General features: G+C 41.8%; 1 protein-coding gene across 1 annotated transcript in view; it reads left to right on the top strand.

The window, feature by feature from the left end:
* Positions 1-12,899, top strand: part of LOC124618088 (protein halfway) — a 98,428-nt gene that overhangs the window by 70,555 nt on the left and 14,974 nt on the right. The gene's annotated exons all lie outside the window — the stretch shown is intronic.

Below are 12,899 nucleotides of genomic sequence, written 5' to 3'. Positions count from 1 at the left end.
GGATATCATGTTTGGCAACGTGTTCAGCAACAGGGTGGTCCATTTGTTTTTTGGCCATAGTTTGTCAGTGGCCATTCATGCGAACAGACAGCTTGTTGGTTGTCATGCCTACATAGACTGCAGCACAGTGGTTGCAGCTTAGCTTGTAAATCACATTACTGATTTCACAGGTAGCCCTGCCTTTGATGGGATAGCTAATGTTAGTGACAGGACTGGAGTAGTTGGTGGTAGGAGGAAGTATGGGACAGGTCTTGCACCTAGGTGTATTACAGGGGTATGAGCCATGAGGTAAGGGATTGGGAGCAGGGGTTGTGTAACAATGGACAAGTATATTGTGTAGGTTCGATGGATGGCGGAATACCATTGTAGGAGGGGAGGGAAGGATAGTGGGCAGGACATTTCTCATTTCAGGGCATGATGAGAGGTAATCGAAACCCTGGAGGAGAATGTAATTCAGTTGCTCCAATCCCAGATGGCACTGAGTTACGAGGGGAATGCTCCCCTGTGGCTGGACCGCGCGACTTTGGGAGGTGGTGGGAGACTGGATAGATAAGGCATGTGAGATTTGTTTTTATACTGGGTTGGGAGGATAATTACGGTCAGTGAAGGCTTCAGTGAGACCCTCGGTATATTTTGACAGGGATTGCTCGTCACTGCAGATGCGACTACTACGGTTGGCTAAGCTGTACGGAAGGGACTTCTTGGTATGGAATGGGTGGCAGCTGTCGAAGTGGAGGTATCGCTGGTGGTTAGTAGGTTTGATATGGATGGAGATATTGATATAGCCATCTATGAGGTGGAGGCCAACATCTAGGAAGGTGGCTTGTTGGGTTGAGTATGACCAGGTGATGCAAATGGGGGAGAAGTTGTTGAGGTTCTGGAGGAATGTGAACCAGGTGAGGGGTTTAGGATTTTGGGTTTTTAGGAAGGATACTTCTAGATGGCCCATGAATAGATTGGCATAGGATGGTGCCATGTGGGTGCCCACAGCCATACTCCAGATCTGTTTGTAGGTAATGCCTTCTACGGAAAAGTAATTGTGGGTGAGGATATAGTTGGTCATGGCGACGAGGAAGGAGGTTGTTTGTTTGGAATCCATAAGGCATCTGGAAAGGTAGTGTTCGATAGCAGTAAGGCCATGGGAATTAGGAATGTTAGTGTACAGGAAGGTGGCATCAGTAGTGATGAGCAGGTATGGTATATCACCAGTCTCGTACATTCTACACACCTATGTGAATAGCCATTTTGTTGCCTATGGAATATTATCTCTCTCTTCTGCCTTATTTAATCTTAAGTTGCCCGAAGTTCTTTTAAATTCTGATACCAATACTGGATCCCATATCTCTTCCCTGTCAACTCTTGTTTTTTCTTCTGTAATGTCACCATCAAGTCATACCACTCATAGAGACCTGCAGTGTACTCTTTTCACCTATCCACACTCTCCCCTGCATTTAACAATGGAATTCCCACTGCACACTTAAAATTACTGCCGTTTCTTTTAATTTCATCAGAGGTCGTTTTGACTTTTGTGCCTGCTGAATCAGTCCTTTTGGCAGACATTTCTTTTTGGATTTCTTCACACTTTTCATGCAGCAATTACGCCTTAGCTTCCCTCCACTTTCTGTTTATCTCATTCCTAAGTGACTTGTATTTCTCTATTCCTGAATTTCCAGGAAAATTTTTGTACTTCCCTCTTTTGTTGATCAGTTGAAGTCTTTCTTCTGTCACGCATGATTTCTTTTCAGTTACCTTCCTTGAACTCGTGTTAACTTATGTGAAGTCTGGAAGGTAGGAGACGAGGTACTGGTGGAAGTGAAGCTGTGAGGATGGGTCATGAGTTGTAATTGGGTAGCTCAGTTGGTAGAGCACTTGCCCATGAAAGACAAAGTTCCTGAGTTGGAGTCTCAGTCCAGCACATAGTTTTAATCTGCCAGGAAGTTTCAGTTTCTGAGATCCTTCTGAAAAAATGTTCGCTTGATGCCATGACAGGTTGGTTTTTCCAGAATGAGCCACTGCATTGTGTGCTGCAGTGTCTGTGCAAACTCTTGCCATACATGGGGCAGGAGAGTTGTAACCTCCTGGCTTTCTTTGAGATCTGCTGGAACAAGAATTTGCTGTCCATAAACTAGGTGGGTCAGGGCCAGGTCTCTGACTGGCTTAATAACTGTTCTCAAGCTGAGTAGCATGACAGGCAGGTACTGTTGTGGCACATGAATGCTACTTTTAGGTATTCTGTGCAGCTGTTCTACCATTCCATTACTTGCATGGTGGTAGCTCATAGTCTTGAGATGGGAGATTCCACTTAGTTTTTTGAGCTCGTAAAAAGTGAGCAATCAAGTCGACAACCACAATCCTTGGTCACTGTAGCTGGAACTCCAAATCTTGCAATTCATGTGTAAACAAAATCTTCAGCCACAGTCTTTGCTGGATAATTGCTGTATTTTCTGACCAACGGGTAGAATGGTCTATTGTCATCAAAACGTACTTGTACGTGTTGGTGTAAGGAAGTAGTCCAACGATATCCAGGTGCACATATGTGTATTTGGTTACTGGGGTGAATATATCTCCAATAGGTGCAAGGTGTGCTGATTGACATTGTTTTTTTGGCAATGCAAACATGTTCTTGCTAGCTGTTGGCACTGTTTATTGGCTTCTGTCCATATAAAATGTTGTGTCAGCCGTGTCCGGCCATGACACTCCACTGATTGCATTGCATGGCTGTGAGATGCAATCAGGTGACAATGTTTTTTAACCTGCTTATGTGGTGAATGTCTGTAGTTAACTGCCCTATACACCCTAAAAGTGTCCTGCAGTGTGGTGGGCTTTGCTGACTAATTACTGACAAATTCCCCGGAAAGCCATGACGAGAGGTCGATGATCCATGAAGATGGTGAACATTCATACATTTCCAATAATTCTTGATCAGTTACTGACCAAAGGGTTTAAGCCTGTGTAAGTTTATGAGAAAAAAATTAATAACGAACTCCCAATACCTGTTGTTGTAATGCTGCACCAATGGCTGTTTGGCTAGTGCTTACTGTTAAAGCTAACTGTGCAGAATGATTTGGATGAAAGAGCAAGATAACCATTGCCAGTGCATCCTTAAGTCTGTTGAAGGTTTCTGTCATCATTTGTGTCCATAGTACTAAGCATTTGCCAGTGTTGTATTTTTCTTTGAGAATGGCATTGAGAGGGGCTTGGATTTGGGCCACATTTGGCAAATGTCGTCAGTAAAAGTTTATCATTCCTACAGAATGTTTTAAATCTTTATAAGTTTTTGGCTGAGGCATATTCAAAATTGTCTGAACATGGTCTTGGATTGGTTTTATACCTTCTGCTGACAATTCGTATCCTAAAAATTTAATAGAAGGCTTCCCTAATGTGCACTTGTTTGCATTTAGGAGTAAGCCATATTGCTGGAAACACTGAAACAGCAACTATAAATATTCCTTGCGTTCTTATTCATCGTGTAAAATAACCAGAATGTTATCTGTATTATGTGAAATAAAAATTCAGACCCATTAAATTGCACTGAAACTCATAGCACTGTGTAAAGGACATGTTAAGTCCTGGACATTTGTAATGACGTAATGATTTGGGACAGTCCTAACATTCAGATCCCTAAAATCAAGATGGTGCCATCGAACGAAGTGGTGATGCCCAGTGGCTGTCTGATCTGCATGTAATTCCTGCATCCAACCACTTGTCGAAATGCTGCTTGGTTGCAGCATAATATTCTTGTGCTAAGTGATGGGTGTGGGTGGAAAAAGGCTGTCTAGAAATTGTTGGAATGTAGTGCACTGTTGAATGCCTCATATCCTTTTGGGTATGCTTAGTGTGATTAAGTATGGAAAGCTCTGTAGAAATTTTTGAAGTGGATCGTTGTCCTCCGTAGCAGTGGTGGTTACATTTGACTTTTCATCATTGTTGCAGGATTATTTGTTGTAGATCCATTGTATATAGCTGATGGTTGTGTACATCCACAAGAGGTCTGAAGTGGTTTAAAAAATCCATCCGTAAGATAGAGTGAGAGACTGTGCCAACTTTAAAAGTCCATTCACCATGTATTTGCATGCTGAGGTTCACTGCCAGGTGAGCTATGCCAGAAGCAGGGATGACTGTATTGTTTGCAGGTGAAAATGTGTGGGTGTAGTGCACTGTGGGAACATGTTGCTTATATATTATCCTCTGTGAATTAAATATTTGATGTTGGTCACTATGTCTTTAGCATTATATGCTTTACTGAAGTGTTTGATACTTGCGGATATGAACAGTGTGAGTAGGTGGAGTTGTCATGCACTCACTTTCGTTCAGTGTCTGCAGTGTGATTGAACTTTTGTTTGTAGCCAATAATGTCCTATATCACTTGCATTTAGCACTTGGGTAACAGCACTATTGTTCACACCTCCTAGCTCTATTTCTGAATTTGACATGACACCAGGACCACTTGTAAATATGACTTCTGTTGAGCCTTGACCTGCGGTTGTATTGTTGTCATGCAGATTGAGAACCATTTTCGTGGTGGTAGACACTGATATCCTCTTCCAAAATACTGAAATGGTGTTGTAGATCTCTTAAAGCACCTAAATTGTATCCTTTTCTCAATACATTTTGGCAGAGGTGGTGTCAGTGTGAATGTCTGGTGTGTTACTTTCTATTACATCACCATGACATAGAGCATCTGGAACTGACCTTGTTGTAATGCATGTATACTGAGTGAGTGCGGACTGGGAAAAATGGAAAATTTCTTAGCTAAAGTCAACATTGGTAAACTGTTGTATGTCACCAAAATGATGTTCATTGTTGATGGAAGGTCGTTGAGCCGTATCATGCATTATGCTTGTTCTGAAAAAAGGTTCTGATTCACCAAATTATCCAAGTGCTGCAATAGTTCTGACGCGCTTTGGTTTCTGATGACCTCCTCATGTAGAATGCATTGCATATGTTGTTCCTTCAGCACCAACAAGTGCTTTATTACTGTGTCTTTAAAGCTTTAATATGACTGGTTGGTGATTGGTTGTGATACCAGATCATGCACCACTTTAACCAATTCCTGATCCATGTTGGTGAAGATATAGTTCAGTTTCTCTTTGTCATTGTACACACTATTGCTGAAAGTTGCATAACACTTGTACGAATATTCCTTAGGAAGAGTTGTCCAGAAAGTCAGTATTCGTACTGATTTTTTTATAGGTGAAATATTCATTTGTAAAGAAGTTGATGACAAAACCAGGGAATTGTGATATTTCTGTGTGAACGGAGGCATCTCTTGATCTACCATTTTGTGGTGGTGTAATATATTGTGCAGTGTGGACGAATTAGTCTTTGAATTGTGGAGTCACCACTTTAGTTACTTGTTTTACCCTAATGTAAGGAGCACTGGCGAAAGGTATTGATGCAGGGTACTTTATTTTAACTTTCATGCAAGAAATCAGTAACAATCAGTCACTAGAAGAACGAAGAATAAACTGAAATATACAGTCTTGCATATCATCACCCTTATTTATAAGTCTGAAATTGTTAACAGTTCCTTCCATTCATATCTACAATATTATTATCTTTTGACATAGCTATTTAGAATCAAGCAAGTTAGACTGTTTTGATCACTCCTATAATACAGGAAATAAAGATAACGTAAGTCACTACAAATTGTTTAAATTTATATGCTTCACCTCCCCAATCTACATCTACATCTACATCCATACTGACGGTGTGTGGCGGAGGGTACCTCGAGTACCTCTATCGGTTCTCCCTTCTATTCCAGTCTCGTATTGTTCATGGAAAGAAGGATTGTCGGTATGCCTCTGTGTGGGCTCTAATCTCTCTGATTTTATCCTCATGGTCTCTTCGCGAGATATACGTAGGAGAGAGCAATATACTGCTTGACTCCTCTGTGAAGATATGTTCTCGAAACTTCAACAAAAGCCCGTACCGAGCTACTGAGCGTCTCTCCTGCAGAGTCTTCCACTGGAGTTTATCTATCATCTCTGTAATGCTTTCGCGATTACTAAATGATCCTGTAATGAAGCGCGCTGCCCTCCGTTGGATCTTCTCTATCTCTTCTATCAACCCTATCTGGTACGGATCCCACACTGCTGAGCAGTATTCAGGCAGTGGGCAAACAAGCGTACTGTAACCTACTTCCTTTGTTTTCAGATTGCATTTCCTTAGGATTCTTCCAATGAATCTCAGTCTGGCATTTGCTTTACCAACGATCAGCTTTATATGATCATTCCATTTTAAATCACTCCCAATGCGTACTCCCAGATAATTTATGGAATTAACTGCTTCCAGTTGCTGACCTGCTATATTGTCGCTAAATGTTGAGGGATCTTTCTTTCTATGTATTTGCAGCCCATTACACTTGTCTACATTGAGGTTCAATTGCCATTCCCTGCACCATGCGTCAATTCGCTGCAGATCCTCTGGCATTTCAGCACAATTTTCCATTGTTACAACCTCTCGATATACCACAGCATCATCCGCAAAAAGCCTCAGTGAACTTCCAATGTCATCCACAAGGTCATTTATGTATATTGTGAATAGCAATGGTCCTACGACATTCCCCTGCGGCACACCTGAAATCACTCTTACTTCGGAAGACTTCTCTCCATTGAGAATGAAATGCTGCGTTCTGTTATCTTGGAACTCTTCAATCCAATCACACAATTGGTCTGATAGTCCATATGCTCTTACTTTGTTCATTAAATGACTGTGGGGAACTGTATTGAACACCTTGCGAAAGTCAAGAAACATGGCATCTACCTGGGAACCGATTTCTATGGCCCTCTGAGTCTCATGGACGAATAGCGCGAGCTGGGTTTCACACGATCGTCTTTTTCGAAACCCATGCTGATTCCTACACAGTAGATTTTTTAGTCTCTAGAAAAGTCATTATACTCGAACATACTACGTGTTCCAAAATTCTACAACTGATAGACGTTAGAGATATATGTCTATAGTTCTGCACATCTGTTCGACGTCCCTTCTTGAAAATGGAGATGACCTGTGCCCTTTTCCAATCCTTTGGAACTCTATGCTCTTCTAGAGACATATGGTACACCGCTGCAAGAAGGGGGGCAAGTTCCTTCGTGTACTCTGTGTAAAATCGAACTGGTATCCCATCAGGTCCAGCGGCCTTTCCTCTTTTGAGCGATTTTAATTGTTTCTCTATCCCTCTGTCGTTTATTTCGATATCTACCATTTTGTCATCTGTGCGACAATCTATAGGAGGAACTACAGTGCAGTCTTCCTCTGTGAAACAGCTTTGGAAAAAGACATTTAGTATTTCGGCCTTTCGTCTGTCATCCTCTGTTTCAGTACCATTTTGGTCACAGAGTGTCTGGACATTTTGTTTTGATCCACCTACTGCTTTGACATAAGACCAAAATTTCTTAGGATTTTCTGCCAAGTCAGTACATAGAACTTTACTTTCGAATTCATTGAACGCCTCTTGCATAGCCCTCCGCACACTACATTTCGCTTCGCGTAATTTTTGTTTGTCTGCCAGGCTTTGGCTATGTTTATGTTTGCTGTGAAGTTCCCTTTGCTTCCGCAGCAGTTTTCTAACTCGGTTGTTGTACCACAGTGGCTCTTTTCCATCTCTTACGATCTTGCTTGGCACATACTCATCTAATACATATTGTACGATAGTTTTGAACTTTGTTCACTGACCCTCAACACTATCTGTACTTGAGACAAAGCCGGCCGTGGTGGTCTAGCGGTTCTAGGCGCTCAGTCCGGAACCGCTTGACTGCTACGGTCGCAGGTTCGAATCCTGCCTCGGGTATGGATGTGTGTGATGTCCTTAGATTAGTTAGGTTTAAGTAGTTCTAAGTTATAGGGGACTGATGACCACAGATGTTAAGTCCCATAGTGCTCAGAGCCATTTGAACCATTTGAACTTGAGACAAAACTTTTGTGTTGAGCCATCAGGTACTCTGAAATCTGCTTTTTGTCACTTTTGCTAAACAGAAAAATCTTCCTACCTTTTTTAATATTTCTATTTACGGCTGAAGTCATCGATGCAGTAACCGCTTTTCGCTGATTCCCTGTTCTGCGTTAACTGTTTCAAATAGTTCGGGTCTGTTTGTCACCAGAAGGTCTAATGTGTTATTGCCACAAGTCAGTTCTCTGTTTAGCTGCTCAAGGTAGTTTTCAGATAAAGCACTTTAAAAAAATTTCACTGGATTTTTTTGTCCCTGCCACCCGTTATGAACATTTGAGTCTCCCAGTCTATATCTGGCAAATTAAAATCTCCACCCAGAACTATAACATGATGGGGAAATCTACTCGAAATATTTTCCAAATTATCCTTCAGGTGCTCAGCCACAACAGCTGCTGAGCCAGGGGGCCTATAGAGACATCCAATTACCATGTCTGAGCCTGCTTTAACTGTGACCTTCACCCAAATTATTTCACATTCCAGACCTCTGTCAATTTCCTTCGATACTGTTGCACTTCTTATCGCTATAAACACACTTCCCCCTTCACTGTCCAGCCTGTTTCTGCGGTATACATTCCAATCTGAGTTTAGAATTTTATTACTGTTTACATCTGGTTTCAGCCAACTTCCTGTCCCTAGTACTATGTGGGCATTGTGACCATTTATTAATGAGAGCAGTTCTGGGACCTTTCTATAGACGCTCCTGCAGTTTACTGTTGTCAGATTAATATTGTTATTCCCTGTTGCATTTTGCCTACTCCTACCTTGCCGTGTCTCAGGAGGCATCTTGTCGGGCCTAAGGAGGGAATTCTCTAATCTAAAAAACCCACATGTGCACTCCACACGTACTCCGCTACCCTTGTAGCCGCTTCCTGTGCGTAGTGCATGCCTGACCTATTCAGGGGGACCCCACATTTCTCCACCCGATAGCGGAGGTTGAGAAATTTGCACCCCAGATCTCCGCAGAATCGTCTGAGCCTGTGGTTTAAGCCTTCCACTCGGCTCCAAACCAGAGGACCGCGATCGGTTCTGGGAACGATACTACAAACAGTTAGCTCAGATTCCACCCTGCGAGTGAGGCTTTCCGCCTTCACCAACTCCGTCAGCCGCCTGTATGAACTGAGGATGACCTCAGAACCCAGACGGCAGGACTCATTGGTGTTGACATGAGCAACAGTTTGCAGTCGGGTGCACCCAGTTCTCTCTATCGCCGCCGGCAGGGCCTTCTCCACATCTCTGATGAGACCCCCCGGCAAGCAGGCAGAGTGAACACTGGCCTTCTTCCCCGACCTTTCCGCAATTTCCCTAAGGGGTTCCATCACCCGCCTAACGTTGGAGCTCCCAATCACTAATAAACCCCTGCCCCCGTGTGCCTGCTCGGACCTTGCTGAAGGAGCGGCCACATGTCCACTCACAGGCAGAGCGGGCGATGCCACACGGCTAGCCTCCACATTGACCGTCCGCCTCGTGTGCCGCAAACACCGCTGAACCCGCCACTCCCCTTGGGGAGAGGGTGGCCCAACCGCGCACGGTACCCGCGAAGATGTTTCGACAGCAGGGACAGTGGGTGAAGCATGTAACACCTGGGGTGTACCATGCGACGCACCAGGCTCCCCACTGCCGCTACACTCCGAGGCAGCAGCCTGAAGACGGCTGATCGTGGCCATCAACACGTGCAGCAGTTCGCGAACAGTGGCCAGCTCCTTCTGTGTCCGTACGCAGCAGTCACACATCCTATCCATCCTAAGAAATCAATTTACTATAGAGAGTTAATTGACTTTTAACTAGACTGCTAATTCACTAAAGGCAGCTGATAGTTGACTAAACTGTGGTTACTAGACACTTCTTGTAGAAAACAATGAAAATAGCACTATCTGTCTCTGGACTGTATTCAAAACAAACACTAGCACTACTGGCACTGTGGCTGACTAAAGGGACTCTCTCTGACTGTATTCAAAACAAACACGAAATCTATGGAACACTATTACTAGCACTCGACAATTAAAGCTTCCTAAAAGCAAAAACACACGGAAGAAAAAGTGACAAGTAAGAAAAATACAGTTAATACTTAAAGTAATGTAGCTCGCTGCACAGCAGACGTGACACAGATGGCAGTTACGACGACACAATATTTGAGACTGAAAATTTACAACAAACTAAAAGCCAAGAACATTCTGACTAAGAACCTAGATTCACTGCAATGGAAGCTACATGATACTCTACATGACTAATGTTACAACTCAGTTGAAGATTTCATGAAGGATGACCTAATATTTGAACAGTCATCTAGTTATGTGAATATAAATGTCTTTCCACAAAAAAATTACATTAAAGTTTGAATAACGCTCTATCTTATTAGCTACAGTTTCATATCAGTGAAGTTCTATTAACAATTTTTTTACATGTCTCTTGTACTCTAATCAGAACAAATGATTGGTATCTGTATGCTAGCATTCGAGTAAATCACAACTTACTATTCCTGAAAGTGCATAAAATCACATAATGCTGTCTGTAATGACTAGACTTCATTAATATGTTTTAGCCTCTTTCCAGGGGCAGATGTGTACTCTGACCACAATTTATTGGTTGTGAACCATAGATTGAAACTGAAGAAATCGCAAAAACATAGGAAATTAAGGAGGTGGGATCTGGATACATTGAAAGTACTGGAGGTTGTTGAGGATTTCACAGGGAGAATTAGTCAACAATTGACAAGAACAGGGGAAAGGAATACAATAGAGGACAGATTCCTTTGAATGGTATGGTGTTTGGAGTATCACAGGCTATGGTGATTTCCTAAGATGTCCTCCAGATAGACAACTTTCAGTCTACTGAAATATACAATGTGCGAAAACTAGCAACTACACCTGTGCTGTCACAATTATTGCTGTGTTCAATATTTTTCTGATTTGAGAGTTTGCACTAAATTAACCTGACAGAGGCTAAAAGGAAAGCTTTGAAAGATGAAATAGTGAATGCAGTAGAGAATCAAATAGATAAAAAGGCAAACCATAGTAGGAGTCCTTGAATATCACAAGAGATACTGAATTTAATTGACGAAAGGAGAAAATATAAAAATGCAGCAAATGCTGCAGCCGAAAGGGAATACAAATGTCTAAAAAATGGGAGTGGCAGGAAATGCAAAAATACTAAGCAAGGATGGCTAGAGGACAAATGTAAGGATTTAGAAGCATATAGCATTAGGGGTAAGATAGGTACTACATACAGGAAAATTAAAGTGGCCCATGGAGGAAAGAAAAGCAGCTGCATGAATGTCAAGAGCTTGGATGTAAAACCAGTACTACACAAAGAAGGGAAAGTTGAGAGGTGGAGGGAGTACACAGAGAGTCTATACAAGGAAGATAAACTTGAAGGCAGTATTATAGATAGTGAAGAGAATGTAGACAAAGATGAGAAATATGATACTGTGAGAAGAATTTAACAGAACACTGAAAGATCTGATTTGAAAGAAGACCTCTGGAACAGATGATAGTCCATAAAAACTTCTGATAATCATAGGAGAGCCAGCCATGACAAAACTGTTCCATCTGGCATGAAAGATGTATGATACAGGTGAAATACCTTCAGACTTCAAAGAAGAAGGTAATAATTCCAGTTCCAAAGAAAGTAGGTGCTGATAGGTGTGAGTATCACCAAACTACCAGTTTAGTAAGTCTTAGTTGCAAAACACAAACTTAATTTTTTTACAGAAAAATATTAAAAAAAAAAAAACTAGTAGAAGTTGACCTTGGGGAAGATCAGTTTGGATTGTGGAGAAATGTAGGAACGTGAGACAGTACTGATCCAATGACTTATCTTAACAGATAGGTTAAGGAAAGGCAAACCTACGTTCACGGCATATGTGGATTTAGAAAAAGCTTTTGGCAATGTCCATTGGAACACTCACTTTGAAATTCTGATGGTAGCAGGAGTAAAATACAGGCAGCAGAAGGCTATTTACAACTTCTACTGGGGCCAGACAACTGTTGTAAGAGTCAATGGGCATGAAAGGGAAGCAGTGGTTGGAAAGGGAGTGAGACAGGATTGTAGCCTATCCTTGATGTTGTTCAGTATATGCCTTGGACAAGCAATAAAGGAAACCAAAGAAAAATTTGGAGCAGAAATTAAAGTTCAGGAGAAGAAATAAAAACTTTGAGATTTGCTCACAGCAACATAATTCTGTCAGAGGCAGCAAAGTACTTGGGGGAGCAGTTGAATGGAATGGACAGTGTCTTGAAAGGAAAGAAATTAACAAAAGCAAAACAAGAATAACGGAATGTAGTCCATCTGAATCAGGCGATCCTGAGGGAATTAGATTAGGAAATGAGACACTAAAAGTGGTATATGGGTTCTGCTATTTGGGCAGCAAAATAACAGATGAAGGCCCAAGTAGAGAGAATATAAAATGTAAACTGACAATGACAAGAACAGCATTTCAGAAAAAGAATTTGTTAACATCTAATATAAATTTAAGTGATAGAAAGTCTTTTCTGAAGGTGTTTGTATGGAATGTAGACTTGTACGAAAGTGAAATGTGGGCAATTAACAGTTCAGGCAAGAAGAAACTTTTGAAGTGTGGTGCTACAGAAGAATGCTGAAGATTAGATGAGAAAGAAAGGAAGTTTGGGTTTAAGGTTGTCAACATCAAGGTCATTATAAACTGACCACAAGCTTGGATTTTGTCAAGGGTGGGGAAAGAAATGGAGCGTGCCCTTTCAAAGGAACCATTCTGATATTTATCTGAAGCAATTTAGGGAAATCACGGAAAACCGAATCTGGATTGCTGGACTTGGGTTTGAACTGTTGTCCTCTTGAATGCGAGTCCAGTGTGCTAACCACCACGCCACGCCACCCACTTTGCTCGGCAAGATTAGATGGGTAGATTGCGTAATTAGTGAGGAGCTACTGAATAGAATTGTGGAGGAAAGAAACTTGTGGCACAGCTTGACTAAAA

This window comes from Schistocerca americana, chromosome 1 (genome assembly GCF_021461395.2).
Source record: "Schistocerca americana isolate TAMUIC-IGC-003095 chromosome 1, iqSchAmer2.1, whole genome shotgun sequence".
Classification (NCBI taxonomy): domain Eukaryota; kingdom Metazoa; phylum Arthropoda; class Insecta; order Orthoptera; family Acrididae; genus Schistocerca; species Schistocerca americana.
This window is presented reverse-complemented; position numbering and strand designations above follow the sequence as displayed.